General features: G+C 46.0%; 2 protein-coding genes across 4 annotated transcripts in view; one reads left to right on the top strand and one right to left on the bottom strand.

Moving 5' to 3' along the window:
- LOC135900526 (uncharacterized) overlaps positions 1 to 24,294 on the bottom strand; it is a 1,275,659-nt gene that overhangs the window by 944,270 nt on the left and 307,095 nt on the right. The window lies entirely within an intron of this gene.
- LOC135908179 (CD151 antigen-like) overlaps positions 1 to 24,294 on the top strand; it is a 412,220-nt gene that overhangs the window by 271,450 nt on the left and 116,476 nt on the right. For all 3 annotated transcript variants that reach the window (XM_070536293.1, XM_070536291.1, XM_070536292.1), the window contains one exon: positions 22,614 to 22,835. The gene's annotated coding sequence lies outside the window, so the exon portion shown is untranslated. The remainder of the gene's footprint in view (positions 1 to 22,613; positions 22,836 to 24,294) is intronic.

The raw sequence follows: 24,294 nt of genomic DNA, 5'->3' as shown, positions 1-24,294 counted from the left end.
TAAAGCGAGCCTTTCAGTGGTAGTGGCGCAATACAACTTCCAACAAGCGAAAGAAATGTCCGAAGCTGTTTACGATTATTGCATCACATAACTATGCAAAAGTAAGCAATCGGATAGCAGTTGCATGGAATGTTTTACTGGAGAAACAGTAGCGGAGCTCGTGTGATTTCTCATTTGCAACAAATCTGATGCACAATGCGCTGTCTTTTTCAAGCTTATTTAATGCAGTTCCCACCCATTTACAGCTCATGCTGATAAAACAAGTTTTTTTGTACACAATGCGGTTGTAACCGGCATTTTGAAAAAAAAAACACTATCTTAGCTGGGCATCCTAAGGACCAATATGAAATATCATTGAAGCAGCAGCGATGGCTGGAGGTGACTCTCTTAGTAAGCCGTCAATTGCATTAACAGATAATAAACTTGCTTTTCTGAGGTCACACATGCGCTCTCCTTCATCTTAAGGCGGTGATTATGGTTTCTTTCAATTCTGAATGCATACTCATGTCGGTTTTATGCTTGGAGAGGAGAGGGGGGATGCGCTTTTGCCTTGGGGCCTCGGTATATATGCGCATTACTCAAGATAAACATCAGTTAGAAGTCAGTGCTTGTCTTCGTCGTTCTTTTGGTCCCTGTCTATGTACGCGCCGTAAGTGATGTTTGCAATGAAAAAGCAAATAGCCCGTACCAAAACCCTGCTTTGGTAAAACGGAGGTAATATAATGGCTTTGCTTTCCGCGTATTACTTTTAAAACAACATTACATCTCAAGAAAACATTAAATGACTTAATGGACACAAGGTTGAAACATTTGAAATATATTGTCCAGACCCCACGAACTGTGCTAATGGCAGGCATGCGATTCATTTACAAGCTCGTGGCTATTCAGCATCATTTTGAGTTCCATAAAGTGTTACCATGTGTCTTTCATGTCACGTATCTGCATGGAATATCATGTATGCCATGTCGTGTCACTTATGGTACGAATGCGTGCTTCATGCATATACTGACATATTCTTATTCAAAGAAATGACCTCCATGTCATCACGAGAACAAACACGTGACACCTAGTGGCCCAAATGCCATACCATATCATGCCGTGGATGTCGTTTCATAAATATTCTGGTACATATCCAATTAGAGAAGTGACCACGGTGGTGTCATGACTATGAGTACACACCTAGCGGCCAAGCTAGTCGACAACTTTGTCCCCTGGATCGGTGTAAGAAGATAGATAGATTGATTCAAAGTGCCTGAATGATGCAAATAATGCGACGCATTATAGGAGAATTATGTAGGAACCATCGCAGAACGACTGTTCAATTAATGGGATTAGCACTACAGACAAGGTATTTCGAGACATACTGCAACGCCGAAACGCGTCATGTAGAAGGTGCGTACTGCAGCCAGGCTCCTCTCAAGCTTACCTCTGTACACGCGCTGCCGTCTAGCGGCGCCGCCGCAAAGTCTGCGCGTGACGCGCGTTCGAATGCATAGTATTACCGCGATGGCGGTTAAGAGCGCCGTGGCGCAGAAAATCCGGCGTCGGGCGTCGTTTCGGCAAACCTCATCCCGAACCACCCATACCCAGCAACACAGTCCCACCAAGTAGCTCAATGAAGTTACTGAACTAATTGAATTTCTCACTGTAAAACACGTCACAAATATAAAGTATGGCTTGCCGACAACCTATACAGACACGATAGCGTCGGACTGTATTTTGGATATCCGAGCAATCATAATTCTGTTACGCGAAAACTCAAACATAAACCTCCTTTCCAGCGTTTCTACTATGCATAGAGCGGTCATCGTGTCGAAGATTTCACGGTGTCGGAGTTCCCTTGCTACTCCTTGAGACGGCGCTCGCCTCCGTCGCACCGCGGCCCACGCAAGAGGCCGCGTTTCTACCAGAAAGCTCACCTTTATGCATAGCGTTTGCCGCCAGCGTTTCCAGAAAAAACAACAACAACAACAACAACATTACGGTTACATAAGCTGCAGTTGTCGGGAAGCGTGAGAAACAGTCAGGGACCTTTGAATGCTATCGCGTTCCACAAATAAAGGTGAAGTTTAAGCGCCCTTCGACAATCTTCAGAAGAGATTGTCTCTATATAAGATGCGGGTATGGTTGCGCCAAGCATCGGTAAAATTTTCAAAAGCTTTTAATGTACTCGAAGAGCGGCACACACCCAGTGACCCAAGTTCGCATAAAAGAGGTTCATTGATGAACGGCGCACACTGAGTGACTCATGGTCGCGTCAGAGAGTGAAAGGCCGAGCGACACGAAACGCAGAGAGGTTGGCCAGAGGTACATTCCTCTGGGCAGCCGCTCTGCGTTAGGGGAAGCACAGAGGAGAAAGAGGCAAACGAAAGGCGCATGATGGGTGACAATGACGAGAGGAGGAATATGTAAAACATAAAGTCAACAATTCCGAGTACTGTAATCATACAGGCTAGGCCTATAGTTTTAAACAATATCAACTAAAAGGTCTTCCTCGGAGAGTACCTGATAAGTAGCGATCCAAGTTGGCTTGGAAGAGGTTAGACACAAACTGCCAATTTCCTAAGAATGATACGCGCATTACTAACTGATCATACACTTTGCTATCCAAATGCTATGATCTTTTTAAAATAAAATTGTATACAATGCGCGTAACTAATGCTTCCTGTGGTGTCAAATAGTTTTGGTTCTGATTAGGCGTTTATTATTGCTCATTTACAGAAAGAAGAGAAAGGTGAATGTGTTTATATTACGACGTAACTTTTTTACTGCACGCTTATCGCGCTGATCACAGTTACAGCTAACGTCTGCAGAATCTTTAGTCGCATGTACGTGAGAATACTTTATTCAGCGGGGTGCCGGGAAAGTTAAGTAGTTGAGTCACTTTAGCATACTCTAACAGGATGAAGGGGAAAGTCTGCGTGCTTGAGACATTCATTACAACTCTTAATTGTGCCTTAAGTGCCTACAGAAATAAATATGTCTTAATTAACCCTTGCTTAATTAACACGAAAGGTCGTCAATTAAACTGCCACCAAAGGTTGAGGGTTCAGCTTCCGCGAAAGGTCGTGGGTTCGGGTCGCTTAATTGACTCATATAATTAACTTGTCTGACTTAACTTCGCCTTAATTAGCACCAAAGGTGATGAGTTAGGCTCGCGATTTCACGATGTGTATTGGAATCAAACATGGAAATAAGATTCCTTCGCCCATATATACAAGCTGGTTCGCTTGAATTTTGGTGTCATACCGTCGCAAATTGATTTTTCGACCCATGAGCCATCTAAGGCTTTCGCCTTATTATAACGTGAGGTCGTAAGTTTTTACAAATGCACGGTGGTTTCTTCGGCATTTTTACTAGGCATTCTGTCGGCAGAAATGAATGCATATTTACAACCTTCGTGGTGCTATCGCTGCGTGGTTTAGAGCTCTACATTAGAGAGATATGGAATTGGGGACCCTGCGGCTTGGGCACCAAAGCGAATTCCAGGCCGCAAGTGCGCATGTGCAGAATCCATTCCAGACTTGGGTTATCGCGGTCACGTTGACCCAAGACCCAAAAATAGAAAACTAGCGTGGGTGCCCAAGCCGTCTTGGGTCTTAAAACAACATATTCAGCTCGTTCTACTAACACAGCAATTACGTTTATTACACCTCATGTTTTGCCCTTTTAGCTCAAAAATGCCTTCTGTTTGTTTTCACTTGTTAGAAAAGCTATTGCTCTTTTTTCGCTTTCAAGCGCCTTTTTATTTTCCCACTGCGGCGTCCTGAGCGCCCGACCCAGCGATGTCTGCGTTTAACCCTATTCTCAAACTCTGATGCTCCTCTATGCCCAAGAGCAGCCTACGCAACCCGGTTTGGGGACCCAGAGTCTTGGAACCCCAACTCTAAGCTCTCTAATGTCTCACATCGTTCTTTCTGATGATAGTTTCCTATCAGTGCTCTCGCGTAGCAATATCAACGCCATGAAAACCAGGAATCAGTGACAGTTTTGCACCTAAGCCGCCTCTAAAGCCAATCACGTACCGACTACCCAACTCTGCTCTCCCCCTCAACCACTGGCGCCACCTGCTACAATAATTCAATCAGCCAGCATGCCTCAACTTCTGGACGTCGGGATCATCTTTTATAGACATTTCACACACACCGCCTCTCCCTCCTAAGCGATATCGACACTCTCACCCGCAGGGGAAAATGTGCTTCAAAATAACTTGTTGGCCTTCTTCTGAGACATAATTGTCGCTTAAAGGGCGCACAGAAGCCAGAGACACTAAAGAAAGCAATCAACACGATACGGGTGGTTGCCCGCATCGTTGTAATTGTGTTCTTTGTGCGTGTGTCTGATTTTGTGCGGGTCCTTTCAGCGCCGAATAATTCTCATGGTCAAGTAGGTGTAACGCGAATGCATACTGACCGTGCACGTGGCAGAACTGAGCGCTTCCGATACTGTCGTAACACGGTCGAATGCGGGGGAAGTGACTATGAGGTCATCGAAACCCACGTTCCCGTAGCCCTCGCCGAAGAGAGTCAGAAGCAACATCTCCTTTCGACCCCAACCATTGTCATAGACTAGGGCCTTGGAGTCAGGACTCCCGACATATTTCACATCTTCAAAACTTGTGCTCGATTCCTCCACTCTGCCAGGAAACTGTCCACCAAAACGGTAAAAAAGGAACGACATTGGTTTATGACACGGACACATTGTTTTGTGCATATGAGTTTGCACGAGGAAAGGTCCACATTCGAAACCAGCGCTCTGCGCCCGTTCTTCACTTTCACGCGAGCTTATTTGGCGCAGTATTTTTGATGATTCGGGAGTATTCGTTCGTTGTTTTTTCTTCTTTTCCTTTTTTTTTTTGTTGCCGCCCGGACGACGATATTGGTTCACGGACATAAAGAAGACAGCCTGCCACGTTGCGGAAGGCTGACGGTGAAGTTGCTGCAATGACGGGCGTCGAGGCGGCCGTTCTGGAGAAGTACTTCGGCAAATAGGAAGCTTCGCGACACCAGCTAACCGCAGCGCCGGAGGCTAGTCAGCACCAGGGATGTCAGCTCACATGCCCGGTCATATCTTGTCACCGCGAGAGAAACTTGGCCGGCGGGCGTATGAACAGAACCGCCGCGGGTGTTGCCCAGCCCGTTTTGTTCTGCCGCCTTCTTGGCGCCTCGACGGGCTGGCGTGCGAAGGAAGCCTTCCGAGTCCATTACCCCGGGTCGCTTTGTCATGCCGGCCAGTGCGCGCCCTCTGCAGGCGTAAACAAAGCACGCCGCGGCGATAGCGGGGGCTCGCACAACAAAGCGAGGCGTGCGTCACCGCCTCTGTCTCGCTCTTCCGATGAGCCTTGGCGCTCGGCGTGGCAGCGCATTCCATCGAGGCCAGCGTCGCTGCTCGGCACGCACTGTGCTTCTCGACAGCCAGGTGATTATTCGACTGCGCCGCCCGAAGCAGTGGAAAGTTTACTGCTTCTGCGTGCACAATCTCTCGCATTCTGGTGCGTCGCAGGGAATCTAGCGCCATTACATTGGAGATCCGGACGCGTAGCGTGCAATCTTGGTGGGGCCATGGAGAAGAGATGGGCAGGCATTGTTCGTTGGCATCACCGATTGCCACACATACGACGAGGCTATGTAGGCTCTCTTGCTAACTATATTAGCTCGTTTATTTTATTTTTCGAGAACGATTTATAATAAATATTCAGTTTATGAACTCCGTCGTCATTCTTACAGATAGCCACCAGAACACAGTTGCATTTCTTGAAGGTGAATTGAGCCTTTGAGTGCCTTCGAATGGGATTGTGAACGTTGTAGCTGCGCGTGGTCACAGGCCTATTCTTGTCTCTTCCTTGATTGCTTTTCTTTCGGCGTCTACTTTTGTCAGTGTAGGGAAGAAAGCCCGCTGAATACTGGCTTTCTTTATAAACAGCGCAAGATTAGCAAGAAATGCTGCATTATATGACTTACGGAAGATTGCCAAAATACTGGCCAAAACGTAGGACGAACATAAAAGAAATCAAGGAGGTGCCCAAACAGACAGGCGAGGACCACTCCCTCGTTGAATGACAGTTTACGTTTCTGCCACACCTAATAAAATCTTTCTACGCGTTCTGCGAAAAAATACGGCATTGACGTCGTACTTAGCGATAAGTGTAGTGCCATGTCACTCAACGTGTTTTCTTTAGCAGAGAAACAGGCCAAATTGACCGCAGTTAAGCAGCGCGCTAGGTACATCTGAATCTGTGCTTCTGACCACTTATACTCACTGACCGGGAGATTGATGATGCTGCTTATAGCTCAACTACGCGGCGAATAGCGACAACAATGTGACTATAGGGAGCCTATTTGAACTATGTTGAAAAGTTTGTCTAAATATTTTTGGCCAAACGTATACCCCTTCAATACATTGAGTTATTTTCGTCCAAGCACACCGGAAACCAATACGAGTTTGCTGTGCCAAACTTGCTGCAGTGTATACTACAGTATGGCACATGGATTGAAAACATTTTGTTAATATGAGACAAGGAAAGCGCTTAGGGCGGCCTCGTAAATTGCAATACCTGGATCGTAGCGTGTGTCAGCACTACTCCTCCAGATTTTAAATTCTACAAGAAACGCGAGACGTTAAGTCATAGTAACGCCATTTAACCCGTTTTAAGTAAAAAAAAAAGTTTTATCGAAACACTTCCTTCAGCTCGTTGGCTCACAATCACAACGAAGAACCAAAACTATAGCGCCGAAAAAGACAGCGCGAGCAACCATTTCGTCAAGTCTGTGTGTGGCTTGCGATGCATTCAAGTCCTCCATGTTTACTTGCTTGCTGGTGCAAACAATTCGTCATGAATGTGTGCAACGGACATTCCTCAAGACAAAAGGTGGAGTTTCTTGGACTGTTGCGCCATTTCCTTTGTGAGGGCTGCTTCCCCCCCCCCCCCAATGACCACTGTGTGAACTAGGTGTTCAAAATTTCGAGTGTAGCACTTTTATTTTTTTTTTAATTTAGGAAGACATACATAGTTGTTTCAATACCATGAGCTGAAAATTTCGTTTTTCCATCGATCTGAGCAAAGTGTGCGTCCGGTGAGGCAGGGGCCACAAAATTGCATTTGAGGGATGATTAGCGTACGCGTATTGGAAGAGTGTGTCGCAGCTAGGGTCACTGGTCCTAGTCACGGCGTCTTTTATGCTTTTCGTGGCTTCTCCCACGCTTGTTTGCTGCCGCTGATCGTAAAAACCGTTTGTAAACCGCTCTTTCTGCAATGGCACCAAGAAAAATAATTTCAGATGCCAAATATTTCAAACTGTTTCAGGTGTCAGCATTGCATCGCCTAGACCGAATATAATAATACGTAAAGAGCAATTGAGTCAGCCAGGAAACATCGAAAGATCGGTCTAAGAGTAATGCCCGACAAAGTCAGTTGTCGAGAATCTTGAATAAATCAAGCAGTTTCAATGCGTTTGCGGAAAGCAAACTTTCCACAGTGGTCTAAAGGGGTTTGGGGAGTTCCAAATTACATTTTGCCAGTGGTGAGGTGGTTGTAAGGACCGGAGGGAAAAGGCAGAAGAGCGTTGTTCTGTTTTGCAATGGATCTTACGAGTATTGTGGGCTGAAGAGCGAGGATAAGAAAATTGACTAAAAGAAAGCAGAGGACACGGCTGCAAGCGACGAATGAAAAAAAAATGATAGAAATGTTTAAAAAAACACCGTTAATCAAGGACAAATGTAAGTAGATGACAATTTCGACCATACGTATGAAAGGTTGTCAAACACAGGAAGAGGTGAAATGTGAGACGCAGGAAGAGATGGTAGAATGAAGACTTTTAGGGAAATCGCGGGTATTGCGTGGGTGCAGCCGGAGATATTTCGCAGATGCTTTTCTTCCGGTCGTGTACATAATTACGGCTTGATGGTCACGACACCACTTGCAGAATTATGCGAACTCCCCACCGTATGGCTTTCGCCCCATCGCCATGTCGCCTTCGCGCTTCGGCGCGTGGCGTAGGCGCTGCGGCGCATGTTTGTCTTCCTCTTGCATTCATGAACCTTCTCGGCGGGCGTCATCAAATTGCCTACAACTGCTTAGTATAAGACCGTACTTCCAATATCAGCGCGCCTGTTGTATTCATTGCGTTTTTTGTTTACTGTCGTGGGAAATCCGCTGTAAAGTGCTTTGATAAAGGCTACGTAGCTGGAGTTGCAGCTAAACATTTAAGAAAACATTGGGATTATGAGAACTGAAATCCGATGGTTTCCTGTGCATATGGGGAAAATGGACGAGGCTCGGGTAAACCTCAAAGAAATTGCTCATGACTTGGCACGAGGACTTGCTCACCGTGACAGTCACAACCGAGCTGTTCACCATCAAGCCAGGGAATCTAGAGATCATTTAATAACATACAATGACATTACCAAACACTTCTATTTAGGACGCAGGCAATTCCCATTGCCACATTCAAAACTGAACCAGGCTCAGGCAGTCTCACTGCGCTTATTGCAAACAGGTACATATCCCATACCGTACACGATTAATAAAATATATCAAGGGAGGGAGATTAAGATGGACTGCAAAGATTGTAATGGCATCATTGGAATCAGACGTATGCTGGCGGGGTGTCCCGCGACTCTCCATAACCTCGTTGAAGAATGGACACAGGGGGAGAAAAGGATTCAAAGCCCCATTGTTTCAGGACCAACTAAGGGCAGTCCAGAGGGCCCATGATGTTGCTGAAAGGCTTGTCCTGACAGTGCCAACGTGGGAGCGGCCCGCCTTGGCTTAAGAAGTCGAGACTCCGGACCTCAACACACACACACACACACACACACACACACACACACACACACACACACACACACACACACACACACACACACACACACACACACACACACACACACACACACACACACACACACACACACACACACACACACACAAACACACACACAAACACACACACACACACACACACACACACACACACACACACACACACACACACACACACACACACACACACACACACACACACACACACACACACACACACACACACACACACACACACACACACACACACACACACACACACACACACACACACACACACACACACACACACACACACACACACACACACACACACACACGCACGCACGCACGCACGCACACACACGCACGCACGCACGCACGCACGCACGCACGCACGCACGCACGCACGCACGCACGCACGCACGCACGCACGCACGCACGCACACACACACACACACACACACACACACACACACACACACACACACACACACACACACACACACAAACACACACACACGCACACACACACTGTCGTGGATCAAAAGCCCTGTTAGTAGCAAAATTACGCTGTCCTCCACTACGAAAGGTTTCGCTCGGATCTTTATCCCAAATACTGTTGAAAAGGGTACAAATATTAATAATGTAGTCATTTAGAATATTTCTCGCAGGTTGACATGAACCGGTCATTTTACATGTGTCAGGCGTTGTTATTTTGTTATTGTTTAAGGCGTCGCGCATTTAAACTCATTAATTAGAATTTGAGTTTATATGCAACAAACACCTACAAAGGCAATTCTGCGGGTTACCAGGAAATAAAAGCTGTTTAGGACAGCTTGAGGAGACCTGGCCGCGAACCCTGCGGTACATTGTTTCAGTACACTGACTAAACCACGCCTGTAATGGCGTGTGTAAAAAAGAGAGTGACTTATCAGGCACAACAACTATCAGGAACATATAATCAGATGCAATGTCATCCGACGTAATGGCTCACCTGAAATCGATCAACTTCTTTTACCATCACCAGCACGCCATCAGAAAATTATTTTCATACGCTACCCAAATCGCTGCGTTCACTCATGACATTCTGCAATTTTCTTGGATTACTCAAAAGCGATTCACCACGTTTCCCACAATCACCTACTTGAACTCGCGTCTATCTGAATCCCAAATAGCTTGCTTTCATGGCTTGAACGCTCCCTAAAAGGGCGTGCACAGTTGACATACACACATAACCGTAATTCGTCCCTTAGCAGCGTAACATCGGGTGTGCCACAAGGCGCAGGTTTGTCGCCAGTACTTTTCCTCATATACTTACTTGTTACATTGAGAATACACGTAGTCTTTTCGCGGACGACTGTGTCCTTTATTCCCCTATCAAAGGCTCGAGTGTCATCACCGCATTACAACAGGACCTCGATTCCATGGCAATATGGTGCGAGAAATGGTTCTTGCCGCTAAACCTTACTAAGTGCAAAGCTCTGTCATTCACCCGCAACCACAGCTTAACCAGTCACACCTGCACAATGGATTCAGCTCCTACCAATCAAGCCCCGTCTTTCAAGTCCCTCGGCGTTCACATGATATCGACACTGCCATGTTCAACTCACATTGACACTATCTGTTTTGATGCTTCACGAAACCTTGGATATTTAAAACAAAACTTCAAAACCGCATCACCTCAAATAAAAAAGCTAGCATATCTAACATTCGCGCGTCCGCAATTAAAATCTGCTTCATCTATCTGGAACCCTTGCCAATCATATATTACCTCTGACACCGAAGCAATACAACATAGTTCTCCTCGGTATATAACTTCCAATTACTCTCGCGAACCCAGCATAAACCCACTAAAACGTTCACTTGAACTACCATAACTTGCCTGCCGCCGGATCATCTCTAGTCTCTCCTTGCGCATTTTATCACCATCCGCACTGTAGGCAATCCCTGTTAAACCAACCCTCACGTACATACTCCCGCTTAAGCCACAGTTGTCCCATAGCCAGGGTTGCCAGAGCGCTCCAACCACAGCTAGCCAAATTGGCCTCCGCAGTAGCCCAAATGTAGCCAAAAGTGAAACTTATGTGTAGCCAAAAAGTAGCCAAAAAGCTTTGTATTTTTGCGAAGTCATTTCTTAAGCATATCGAATTAATTTTTGGCAAGAATACCTCAATATTAGTTCTTCCACGCTTGACCACTCAAGACCTCCGCGCGCATCGTCACGGAGGCCATGCGGCACAGAAAACAAATGCTGCACAAGTGCAAGAAGCGCAGAAATGCTGACATGCAGGCAAATTCATTATAAGGCACATGCGGTCTTCATTGCAAATGTACTGTTTTTTTATTTTTCCCAGAGCACCCAAAAATTCATGCGAAGAACGACAAACAAATAGCACCGCGCACTAAACATGCTAAGCAATGGCATGCATTCAGGCGTTTGCTATTATTACTTACAGCTCATGATAACTTCGCTTATATATGCACAATGCGCAATGCACTAAACGAAAAGCTACAAAATAATGCAAGACAAAGTCGAACACAATAGATGGCGGTTTGTACAAAATATAGTAGGATAGATAGACATAAAAAGTATGCATCATCATGATTGAGCATCACGAGATTGTTGCGAAGTGGAACTGCTTGGTCCATACAAAATGTCAGAGCTGAAACGGGACGAAAATTATTGGCCCAGTTTAAAATCCTTGCAGCAGCCTGCGTTCATGGCCAGGCCAAACATCACGTTGAAAAGCACTACCAATGTCTCGTTCGACATTCTATTTCAAAGGTCGGTTTTCATGAGCGATACCTGGCTGAACACTCGTTCGACAGCGGCTTCTGATCCGAGTAGTGTTAGCAAACACAGGAGGAGGGTTTGGAGTTGTGTATGGAACAGATGGCTGTGGTGGCTGTGGGTCAACGGAAGAGGATATGTTCTACGTTGGCGTTGGAGCAGGGATATTTTGGGCAGGAAGGTGCCGAACGAACTGCCACGTAGGCGCCATGTGGCAGGCAGAAAATTCGGCAAATGTCGGTTAGGTTCAGCTCGGTGTTGTCCCTCCGTTCTGGCGCCGAGGTCACCCGTGGCGCATCGTCAACGGGAGCTAAAAGCATCTCAGGCTTAAAACGTTCCTAGGACGTCAAAAGCTCATATCTGGAGACAACTAGCAACAGTTTATGTTCACTGCCGCGCGCTTGAAGGTAGCGTTAGTTCACGGATGGGGACGTGTTTCCTGAGGACAACTTTCTTAATTAAAATTATCGAAAGGATGCGATCCTTGACCTTTTGAAATGCGTATGTTTTCTCTCTCATAGAACTTGCAAATTTTGATATTGTAACAGACGCGCCAGATTTCTTTAACCTGATGTCGTCTGCATTTTGATTCCAGCGTGCTTTTCGTTTTTGCTTAACTATTTTTACTGTTTTTTTACGCAAGAGAAAGATGTAGCCCAAAAATAGCCACATTGCCAAAAGGAAAATTCTGCCGCCAACTCAGGCAAAAAGAAGCCAAATTTGGCTATTAATAGCCCGATCTGGCACCCCTGCCCATAGCACGCATATTCACCGGATCATCTGCCAAGAACACCTTATTTTCCCCTGACGCAATAGCCCATTGAAACAGTCTCCCAGGAAACATCGTCTCATGCACTGACCGTAAATCATTCCGTGAAATATTAAATAACCACATTGCTTAATTACCGATCCTGCCCCCCCCCCTTAATACAACAGGATGGTTTCCTTTTTTTCGCAATTGTTACTGGTTTGTTTTTGTTTGTTGTCGTTTCTTTTGTAGTTCTGTTCATTTGTTCCAGCATTGTCGTAAGGATTATTTCCCTCCCTTTTGTAATGCCTCTGGGCCTTTAACGTGAACATAATTGAAGTGAAAAATACCAGTATTAAATACAAAATCACTAATTGTTATATAAAACAACCCCAACAGAACCATAGAGACATAATTTATCAAAAAGGCAGAGAAGTCTGAGCTAGCATGATCTGGCCTGCTACTCTGCAGAGGGCGTACAAGGAAAGGAGAGAAAAAGGAGTGATTTAAGATGATGACCAAGACAGGAATAAGAGATTCGTATACATCTGTACAATAACACAGAGGTTTCCTTAAAGCCTTGCTTCTAGTTCCGTGATCGTCAAGTTGTGCTGAGCGGCCGTCGTAGCTGTTGTTGCCACCGTATGGTCAGACATTCTGGACAAAATAGTACATTCAGACAAGGTTTACCTGCCAATGCCTGCTAGCGTCGAAGCCACCGTGTCCTGCTGTGATGCTTAGAGAGGGCAGTAGCAAAACAAACGTTGCAGAGTCTCACATACTTGGCAGCGTTCACAGTTAGTCTGGATTCTAGGGCATGAGTCGTTATACGGCAATCAGTAGGCACACGCCTACGGCCGAGCGCATGCACACCGGGAGCCGCGAGAGGGTCACACCGAGCAGTTCCACCCCGTGCCGCTAACATGCACGTACATCCTACAAAGCTATTGTCTTTTACGAGGAACAGTGCCGCCGCCTCGCAATGCTCTGACACGAGTGGAAATCGTAACATGGCGAAAACTCCCATCACATATGCCCATTTAAGTCTCTACCACGCCGTCTACCCTGCACTGTATTCCTATGGACGCCTGCACTGCCATCAATGCGCAACTCTTTACTAGATGACATGGGCTTGCGCAAGCACACCGCAGCTCACACCCATGACACATCCCACCACACGGCAATCCGAGGGAGCGCTCTCCAGCTCTGACTCGACGGACCAGCTCAACCTGGTCAACCGAGCGACAAGAGCAGCTCAGGCCGCTGGCCTCCTCGACCCACTGCGCAGCAGAATAGCTACATACACACGTGTGCTCTATTCTATAAAGTTTACTCTTGCTCTCTCTTTTCAAAGTTAGGGCTGTTCGCGCAGCCGTTAAGATGTGCGTATATATCGTCGAGCGAAGGTGCCGCCCAGGCCAATGCAGTGAAGCATGCTTGCTTGGCATGGCATGACTTGAGCCGGGAAGCGAAAATTCCTGCCGGAGTGTATTTTTCGCAGGCCCCTGTAGCGATGGTCTCGTGGAGCGCAGTAATCTGCTGTGAAAGCTTGCATAAGCACAGTCAACAAAGAGTTTGCATCATTGCGCGAGTATGGAATCGTTACGTCGACGGCTTTAGAAACAGCGGTTCTTGCTGCCGCATAAGCAAGCTCGCTGCCGGCCAAGCCACAGTGACCACGTACCTATGGGAAGGTAAATTAGTGTCTGTTCCTCCGAGAAAGATCACATATCTGTAGGGCCTTTAATTATCATCATCATCATCATCAGCCTGGTTACGCCCACTGCAGGGCAAAGGCCTCTCCCATACTTCTCCAACAACCCCGGTCACGTACTAATTGTGGCCATGCCGTGCCTGCAAACTTCTTAATCTCATCCGCCCACCTCACTTACTGCCGCCCCCTGCTACGCTTCCCTTCCCTTAGGATCCAGTCCGTAACCCTTAGTGACCATCGGTTATCTTCCCTCCTCATTACATGTCCTGCCCATGCCCATTTCTTTTTCTTGATTTCAACTTAGATGTCATTAACTCGCGTTTGTTCCCTCACCCAAACTGCTCTTTTCTTATCCCTTAACGTTACACCTATCATTCTTCTTTCCATAGCTCGTTGCGTCGTCCTCAATTTGAGTAGAACCCTTTTCGTAAGCCTCCAGGTTTCTGCCCCGTAGGTGAGTACTGGTAAGACACAGCTATTATATACTTTTCTCTTGAGGGATAATGGCAACCTGCTGTTCATGATCTGAGAATGCCTGCCAAATGCACCCCAGCCCATTCTTATTCTTCTGATTATTTCCGCCTCATGATCCGGATCCGCCGTCACTACCTGCCCTAAGTAGATGTATTCCCTTACGACTTCCAGTGCCTCGCTGCCTATTGTAAATTGCTGTTCTCTTCCGAGACTGTTAAGCATTATTTTAGTCTGCTGCAGATTAATTTTTAGACCCACTCTTCTGGTTTGCCTCTCCAGGTCATTGAGCATGCATTGCAATTGGTCCCCTGAGTTACTAAGCAAGGCAATATCATCAGCGAATCGCAAGTTACTGAGGTATTCGCCGTTAACTTTTATCCCCAATTCTTCCCAATCCAGGTCTCTGAATACCTCCTGTAAATACGCTGTTAATAGCATTGGAGATATCGTATTTCCCTGCCTGACGCCTTTCTTTATTGGGATTTTGTTGCTTGCTTTATGGAGGACTACGGTGGCTGTGTAGCCGCTATAGATATCTTTCACTATTTTTACATACGGCTCGTCTACACCCTGATTCCGTAATGCCTCCATGGCTGCTGAGGTTTCGACAGAATCAAACGCTGTCTCGTAATCAATGAAAGCTATATATAAGGGTTGGTTATATTCCGCACATTTCTCTATCACCTGATTGATAGTGTGAATATTGTCATGTGGTCGTGACGTCAAAGAACACAGTAGCAATACTGTGAATGACAAAACTAACTTTTATTGGGCGAACCTGTGCCCGCAAAACAGGCTACACTTATAGCACAACGATAGCGGCGAACACGCTCGGCGAACTTCGAAAATCTGATCAGCGGGTCAAGCGCGTCGGCTTTTATACAGTAGTCATGGAATTTCCCAGACTAATCGTCGGGACCCGCATGCCTTCTACGAAGTTCTACACCATTCGAGTCAAGCGATGAAATCAGATAACCCATGGTTCGGCGACAACAGACAGCGGATAGAAGCATCGATAACTTTCCAGAAACTTCACATACATGCAGGCGCGTCCCGCGTTGTGCGATAACATTTGTTAGGCGGCAAAACGTGTCGCCCGATAAAGACAAGTACACGTGTCAATATGGTCTATTGTTGAGTAGCCTTTACGGAATCTTGCCCGGTCCTTTAGTTGACAGAAGTCTAAGGTGTTCCTGATTCTATTTGCGATTACCTTGTAAATACTTTGTAGGCAACGGACAGTAAACTGATCGGTCTATAATTTTTCAAGTCCTTGGCGTCCTCTTTCTTAGGGGTTAGGATTATGTTACCGTTCTTCCAAGATTCCGGTATGCTCGAGGTCATGAGGGATTTCGTATACAGGGTGGCCAGTTTTTCTTGAACAATCTGCGCACTATCCTTCAACGAATCTGCTGTTACCTGATCCTCCCCAGCTCCCTTCGCCATTCGCATAGCTCCCAAGGCTTTCTTTACTTTTCCCGCGGCGTTACTTGTGAGATTTCAAATTCCTCTAGACTATTCTCTCTTCCATTAGTGTCGTGGGTGCCACGGGTACTGTATAAATCTCTATAGAACTCCTCAGCCACTGGAACTGTCTCATCCATATTAGTAATTATATTGCCGGCTTTGTCTCTTAACGCATGCGTTTTATTCTTGTCTATTCCTAGTTTGTTCTTGACTGCTTTTAGGCTTCCTTCGTTCCTGAGAGCATGTTCAATTCTATCCACATTACACTTCATTATGTCAGCTGTCTCACGCTTGTTGATTAACTTGGAAAGTTCTGCCAGTTCTATTCTAGCTGCAGGGTTAGAGTCTTGCATACATTGGCGTTTCTTGATCAGATCTTTCGTCTCCTGTGATACCTTCCTTGTATCCTGTCTAACGGAGTTACCACCGACTTCTATTGCACACTCCCTAATGATGCCAACACTACGGTCATTTTCCTGAGTTAAAGCTGAAAATCTGTTATGTAGCTTGATCCGGAATTCCTCTATTTTTCCTCTTACCGCTAACTCATTGATCGGCTTCTTATGCACCGGTTTCTTCCGTTCGGTTCTCAAGTCTATGCTAATTAGAGCTCTTACCATCCTATGGTCACTGCAGCGCACCTTGCTGAGCACGTCCACATCTTGTATGATGCCAGGGTTAGCGCGGAGTATAAGGTCTATTTAATTTCTAGTCTCGCCATTCGCGCTTCTCCACGTCCACTTTCGGCTATCCCGCTTGTGGAAGAAGGTATTTGTCATCCTCATATTCTTCTGTTCTGCAAATTCTACTAATAACTCTCCCCTGCTATTCCTAAAACCTATGCCATATTCCCCCACTGACTTGTCTCCAGCCTGATCGTTGCCTAGCCTGACATTGAAGACGCCCATCTGTATAGTGTATTTTGTTTTGACTTTACCCATCACCGATTCCACGTCTTCATAGAAGCTTTCGACTTCCTGGTCATCATGACTGGATGTAGGGGCGTAGACCTGTACGACCTTCAATTTGTACCTCTTGTTAAGTTAAACAACAAGACCTGCCACCCTCTCGTTAATGGTATAGAATTCCTCTATGTTACCAGCTATATCCTTATTAATCAGGAATCCGACTCCTAGTTGTCGTCCATCCGCTAAGCCCCGGTAGCACAGGACGTGCCCGCTTTTTAGCAATATATATGCTTCTATATTAGCATATATATTAGTCCTAATATATCCCATTTTCTGCCCTCTAGTTCCTCCAATAGCATTGCTAGACGCGCCTCACTAGATAAGGTTCTAGCGCTAAACGTTACCAGGTTCTGATTCCAATGGCGGCTTGTCCGGATCCAGGGATTCTTAGCACCCTCTGCTGCGTCACAGGTCTGACCGCCGCCGTGGTCAGTTGCTTCGCGGCTGCTGGGGACTGAGGGCCGGGGTTTGATTGCTGTATTGATATAGGAGGTTGTGGCCAAGTACTGCACCAGGGAGGCCAATCCTGCTCTGGTGAGGGAGTGTGTTACCGGTTCTGGTCACCGGGATCAAGCCGCACTCCAGGCGTGTTTATGCAATTGTATCAACATGTGGTTTTTTTTTTCTGGTGGAAAATTGCGCGGCACTGGGATTCGAATGACGGTCGTCTTGCACGCGAGGTAGATGCTCTACCTCTACGCCACCGCGGCACCTTTTCAGGCATGTGTCCGTTGTCTAATAGCCAGAGCAACGAGCACCTGTGCTGTGAATCGATGTCATAAAACCTACCATCGTACATATATATATATATATATATATATATATATATATATATATATATATATATATATATATATATATATATATATATATATATATATATATATATATATATATTGAGGTGAAAACCTTAAGTGGCTCGTGAGTAAAAATGTGATGTCCCGCGTTATCGAAAAATTGAATCTTGGGGTTTTACATGCCAAAACGACGATTTGATTGTGAAGCACGCCTAACTAAGGGACTCCGAATCAATTCTGACCAACAGAGGATCTTTAACGTACCAACAATACACGGGATAGGGGAATTTTTCGATTTCGGTCCCATCAAAATGCGGCCGCCGCGGCCGGGATTTGATCACGCGACCTAGTGCTTAGAAGTGCAACACTATAGTGCTAAGCCACCACGGAGAGTATCGAAAGACTTACCGTCGGGCGTTATTGCACCCGAATTCAGTGGCACCAAAATTGATGGAAGTCGAGCCCATGACATTTCAAGTTACGTAAGCCGAAGGTAATTAAGGCACAATTATTAGGATGAAGTTAACTGAGGCACGGGAGCTCACGAGCTTTGGTTGGAGTCAAAACCACGACATTTGTGACCAATTTAATTAAGGCACTCGAACCCACGACCTTGGTTGTGACCACAATTGACGGTGCCACCAGTGGGGTCAAACCGACGACCTTTGTTGGGACCAAAATTATGGTGCCACACTGATCGTCGAGCCCACGACCATGGTGGCAGTCGGACCCATGACCTTTAGTATTATTTTGGACGGAGGTAATTAGGGCACTCGAACTCACGACCTTTAGTGGGACCAAAATGGACCGTTCCGCCATTGATCATCGAACCCACGACCATCAGTGGCAGTCGGACCCACGACCCTTGGTGTTAATTAAGGCAAAGTGGGGCAATGTAAGGCTTGGCGTTATTACTTGCCAAGTTTGTCAAAAAAGGCGTTGCGAATTCATCTGGACGTCTCGGATGCAGCCCCGAGCAATTATGTGAAGCGAAGCTCGAAGGCAATCTTCTGCCGTATTGCAGACGCCCGAAGTGACATTACAGGCACGTTTTGCAACTGCAAGGAGCGCACACGAATGCAAATTCGCGCTTTTTAATGTGAAAGCATCATATGCCATATAACTCAAAAATCTGGCGTCGTAGTCGGTGACGTGACCGACTGATGGTATCAAAAACGGCCGACGGCAAAAGAGTAAAGCCACGTTAAAGAATCCTGGCAAAATATGTCATGGAGGTTCCTGTAAACAAAATAAATCGACGCCTTTAAAAAGAAAATTACTTAAATTTTGGTCTGCGTGGGAATCGACTCAGGGCCTCCGGGCTGTGAGATGAGCACGCTTCCGCGACGCCACGGTGGCCCCGCGGTTCTGTTTGGTTAAAGGTGTGCCTAGTGCGTGCGTCTTTGCGTACGTGGCGGCGCAGCCGGTGGGTAGGAGGTGGCGCCACGTCAGGAGTGTATAAAATGAGCGTATAAAATAAGTGGCAGTGCTGTCCAAATGAACGCCGCTGAGCAGTTCGCTGAATTATGAACTCATCGTTGGCATGCGAGCGCGTTAAGATGCCTGGTGCGTTTTCATTTCACATTACCAAGGGGCAGTTGAGAGGAAGCTTGATTTAGCTCGGGTCTAACAACGATGCGGCCTATCCAAATACCTGTAAAAAGCGAAAACGCTCTTCTGTGATAACCACCGGGTCGATTTTAATGAAATCCCTGACATTTGAGAGAGTCTTACATTCTATTGACTACTGGAAGCAAAATTTCTGTTTAGGGCCTGAATTTTTTATGGAATTTTCAAAAATTGTTAGGTTTTCAAAAAAACATAGAAGCATGGAGTTTACAAATTCTTAGCTGCGCACCTAGAATAGATATCGCAGTTCTCTAAACTTTATTCATTAGAGCGTCCAAAGCGGACACATTTGATGTCTATGTGTCCTACATAAATTTGTTACATTGCTTTCAAAGCTTTCGTGAAAATTCCGCTGACAAATTAGCGGTCTATCTGAAAACCACGTATAATTCGTCCGCTTTAGATGTACTGTCAGGTGCCATTTACAGAATTTTGATATCATTTTTCATTGCCGAGTTAGAGTTGTAAACTTGACGGTTTCCTTTTTTGAAAATCTGCGATTTTTACCAATCTTTACTTAGGAATTCACGGCTTAAATGGAAAGTTCTCAAAGAAAAGTCATTAGATTTGAAACTTTGCTTTTCAATGCAACAAATCTAATGAAATTTGGTACAGTGATTGCCGATAGAATTGATTTCTCCTTTTCCATCAATCTAAATAGCAGGCCCAAAGCTAAAGCTTTCCCTTAAAACTCAGGTGACAGCTTGCGCTGACAAGGAACACTCAGAACAATAACATTTCCCCAAGATAACCATAGCGCTCTTCCATTCCCACTCGCTAGAATTCGATGTGTCCCTGCGAAATTTTTTTGACGAACCACGCATTTAAGTGCACGAATTTTTACATGTACAGGTAATCTCTAGAGCACCCCGGCTAAGTGACTTCTCTCGTCTGCAATAAGGCAAAGCATGACCTTCGATATTCCACTCCAACAACAACCCCGGGGGTGACTCACTAAGAAAGTAGCAACGTTGTGTGTTACAAAGAACACACAGACTATAGTATGTGATCTACGTGTTCAGTTTTAGGGAGAACGCAGCTGCGGTAAAGGCAACATGTTTTTGTACGATTGTATGCGTCTCACAATTGGTGATATAAGCACAGGTACTTAATTCTGTGAGATCTATAGCACGCAAAGATAAAGAAGGTACCTCCCGACAGAGGTCTTCGGAGAGCACCCGAGATTATGATAAAGCAGATGGCGCAGGGTCTCAGGTGCGGTGGGGCTGCCAGAGCGTGCCGGGGGATGTTCGCTACAAGGTTCGCTGTACGCTAGTCTCCCTTCATCCAGCTGTACATTGTGTTCGCTTCACCACATGACACTTCGGTGATAAAGCGAAGCTATATAGCCATATAGCCAGCTTTGTTAAGCACTGGCTGCTGTTGCAGCCTACGAACATTTGACCGGGTAGACAGCGCCTTCGTCTGCCACCTTTCTTCATTTTGTGCGGCATTCATAAGGCAGCCAAGTAATCGTAAAATGCTTGCCGAAGGTACCGTAGTACGCGCACTAGGAGCTCGCAACATACGAGAACGAAAGATAAGTAAACTTAAAGAAAAGGAATAATTCGCACGACACCTTCACATTCGTATTAAGAGAACCTGCACGACGCACCATCTCGACAAAAGATGCCACCGGGGGAAAGAATGGCGCTGCATGTGTTTTAAGTTTAGGTAGGAAGGAACATAGGTAGGGCATTAGGCAACAGAATAAGAAGAGCTTGGTGGCGCAGACCACCGTTCCAAAGGGGACGCTGATAACATCCATCCAGGTCAATTTCAGTTCCGGAGACAGCGGCACAATTGAAAAGTGAGCGGCAACGAGTCTTGCGGGAATAGCACGCGTGCTCCACGCGGGCCGCGCTCTTGAACACAGCCGTGTTGTGACAACGAGAGCTCGCGGTCATTAAGTGAGATCTGCTCGGGCTTGTCGCTGCGACAGTCGCACCATGCTTAGATAGTAAGCAGATATCTACTGCAATCTATACGGCCTAGAAAACATCGTAAGTAGCAGCCAGAAATGACAAGGACAAGAACAAAATCAGCAGCGGGACATGACTTCCTATCCGTGTTACTTTTTCGCTGTTACTTAAATTCAAGCTACATTCACTCGCCCAGATGTCCCCAGCTCTGCTAAAGAACTACGAGCTTTCTTTCATGCATGTTTGCCTATTGCTTCGCTCTCGCTATCAATGCTCATCGCTTCGAGCAAAACTGCATTTCATTTTTAGCAGTGTATGTACAGTCGCGGACAGAATACTATGGACCATGCAATCTAAGAAAAAGCTGAATATCTCCGCAACCTCACAACACAATCTGGTATTTGCATTTTGGACCTCGACTAGAATATGCTAACAACGTTGTCGTGGGCAGTTTTACTGGTTACTGCTACAGGGTACTCGGGAATTGAACGTTTTCGGAGATCCCGTGGTCCATTTTATTCTGTCCGCGACTGTACGCTGAGATGGAACTTAGACAGTCTGAAGGCTGTTGCGGTGGGACCAATGCATGTGTTCACGCGAACTTTAGTGAGCGCGAGGCGGTATTCTTTCTGTAGTATGATACTGTCGGTTTTGCTTTCCACGTAGTAAAGAGAATTTGGAGGTCTTGCCCTCGACGGAGCAGCGATCTTTCAGATGCACGTTCCCGCCGGACATTAGTTAGAATACCAGTGGTGAAGGACGACAAGTGACGTTCTACTTCCCTCGTGGGAAGCCGGGGACGAAGTTCCTTGACGATCGCAGTCGTGTACGTAACCGAACGAATGGATACAACAAAGCCAGGTTGAGCTCTCAAAGCAGGTAATAAATTATTGCACCACAGCAAATCAAGTACCCTGTAATAAAACATTATCCAACATAATTTTGTACAGTGGATTTGACAAGGCAAACATGTTGTGATTGGCCTCTAACATAGCCTCAAGGAGCACCGAAGCCACGCTACTTACGGCGAGCCGGGTGGTTTAGGCTTTGCATGAGCAACCTGTGTAACTGAGTACTTTCTCGTTGTGTTTGAAACTATACAAATTTTATAAACGTAACTTTCAATTGGGCTAGTACTAAGATGCAGCACTTCACTCGAACTGCTGGGGTGAAAGTGTATTTAGCAATTCTAATAAAACATATGCGTTTTGCGAACGATAACCCGGATAAAATAAGACGGCGAACCTGGCCTGCTAAGGATTGGTGGTAAGCGGCGGCGGGTTTTCGTTTCACTCCGCAGAGTGCATGCCATGGCCGATGCTGGGATCAGCGTAGAAGACAGCAGCCGTGGGTGCCCGCAACGCTGCTCAGTGGTTTCCATGCGCCCGGCATCCTCGCCGTTGGGGCGAAATCGACAGCCCGCTAGCGGTGACGCCGCCGCCCGCTCGTCGGCGTCCCAGCCGGAGCAGCCGTCCGCACGGCACTCGTGAAGCGCCTGTGGGCCGGGCCTCCGCCGCCCAACGTGAGTGTTCTGGGGAGGCGTTCCTTTGCGAGGCGCCCGACGATCTGCGGCGTCGACGAACGTGCTCCACTAAAAGCTCAAGCGAAACGCGCAAACAGAAAACCATGGCTGCTGCGCAACGAAACCAAAAGTTACTGCAGCTTTTCTTTTTCCCAACAAAGGTTATTTTCTTATTGATTCTTGGATTATTACAATTGGCTACAGCCAGAGATAGATCACAACCACGAGTAATGAAAGTAAAAGGTGCTTTCGATGTGCTTTTTACGGTGAAAAACTGCCGGACGTCTCAGGTCTCAATACTGTACTAAGTCTTGAGTGCAGATGACAAAGCTCCTTGGGGCTGATTGCCGCTGATCAATCAATCAATAAACCAATAGTAAAGGAGTAAGAATTGCTGGTTTTGTTTGCGAGACTAAACGATCAATAAACAAGCCTGTGGGCAAAGGAAGATAGCCGACACTTTTATTGTCTTCTAGCTCCAATGCACTCATTTCGCGTCGTGTGTTCATACTTTAGTTACGGATCAATTTACTGCTTTTGTAGAAGCACGTGATAAAATAGTTGGCCAAAATACTCATTACAATATATATACAAGTAACTCCATCAATCGAGCTGCAGGTTTGAACACACCTCATTTGAATCAGCTATTTTCTTTCCATGCGCAGTAGATTGATCGGTCACATCTGCGATTTACGCGCCATGTTAGCTTAATGTTTTTTGGGGTTACGTGGCTAAGCAGGAGGTTAAGGAACCTCAGGTGGTCTAAATTAATCCAGTGTCCCGCACTACAGAGTGCCTCATAGTAATATTGGGGTTTTTGGGACATAAAAAACCACAATTTCATTAACTTCTGCATTTCGGAAACGTTAATGTGAAAATGGTTCTTTCAAGCGTATACATGCTTATTAGCTCTAGAGATATCGACACGAACTGTAGCTCCGATAAAGTGGGCAGTACCTTCACCGCTATGAAGAAGCTAAGCGCCGTGCAGTGAAAGGTTCGAAAAAGAGATCACACAAAAAGTTAGCCATACACAATGAAAGGTTAATGAAGACAGACAAGTGAAATGGAACGCTCGAAGAAAACTCATTTAAGATTTTGACAGTTTGGTATCGTCTCGCCTAGCTATCAACCATTGATATCAAACTAGTAGTTGCATATTTACTTTATTGGACCATGATTTGATGAAAAGAGCCTACCCATATGGCCACACGAGTATGTTTATTCATTCCATTGATGTTCCGCGAGGCACTGTCTCGATTAGAAACTATGGCGTACTAATAAAAATTTCAAACACCTCAAGGTACGACTTCTTTCTGCTAATTTTCTCACTTCTGCACTTCTAGTGGTTTTCTGACGATTGCTTATCGGTTTACTTGTTGGGCTGCTGCTTCTGCGCTTTGGCCATTTGCTTGTATTTTCGGAGTTCCGAAGAGGACCTTTTCTGTCTTTATGATAC

This window comes from Dermacentor albipictus, chromosome 3, assembly GCF_038994185.2.
Source record: "Dermacentor albipictus isolate Rhodes 1998 colony chromosome 3, USDA_Dalb.pri_finalv2, whole genome shotgun sequence".
NCBI lineage: Eukaryota > Metazoa > Arthropoda > Arachnida > Ixodida > Ixodidae > Dermacentor > Dermacentor albipictus.
The sequence above is the reverse complement of the archived record's forward strand: the minus strand, read 5'-3'. Positions and strand labels throughout refer to the sequence as shown.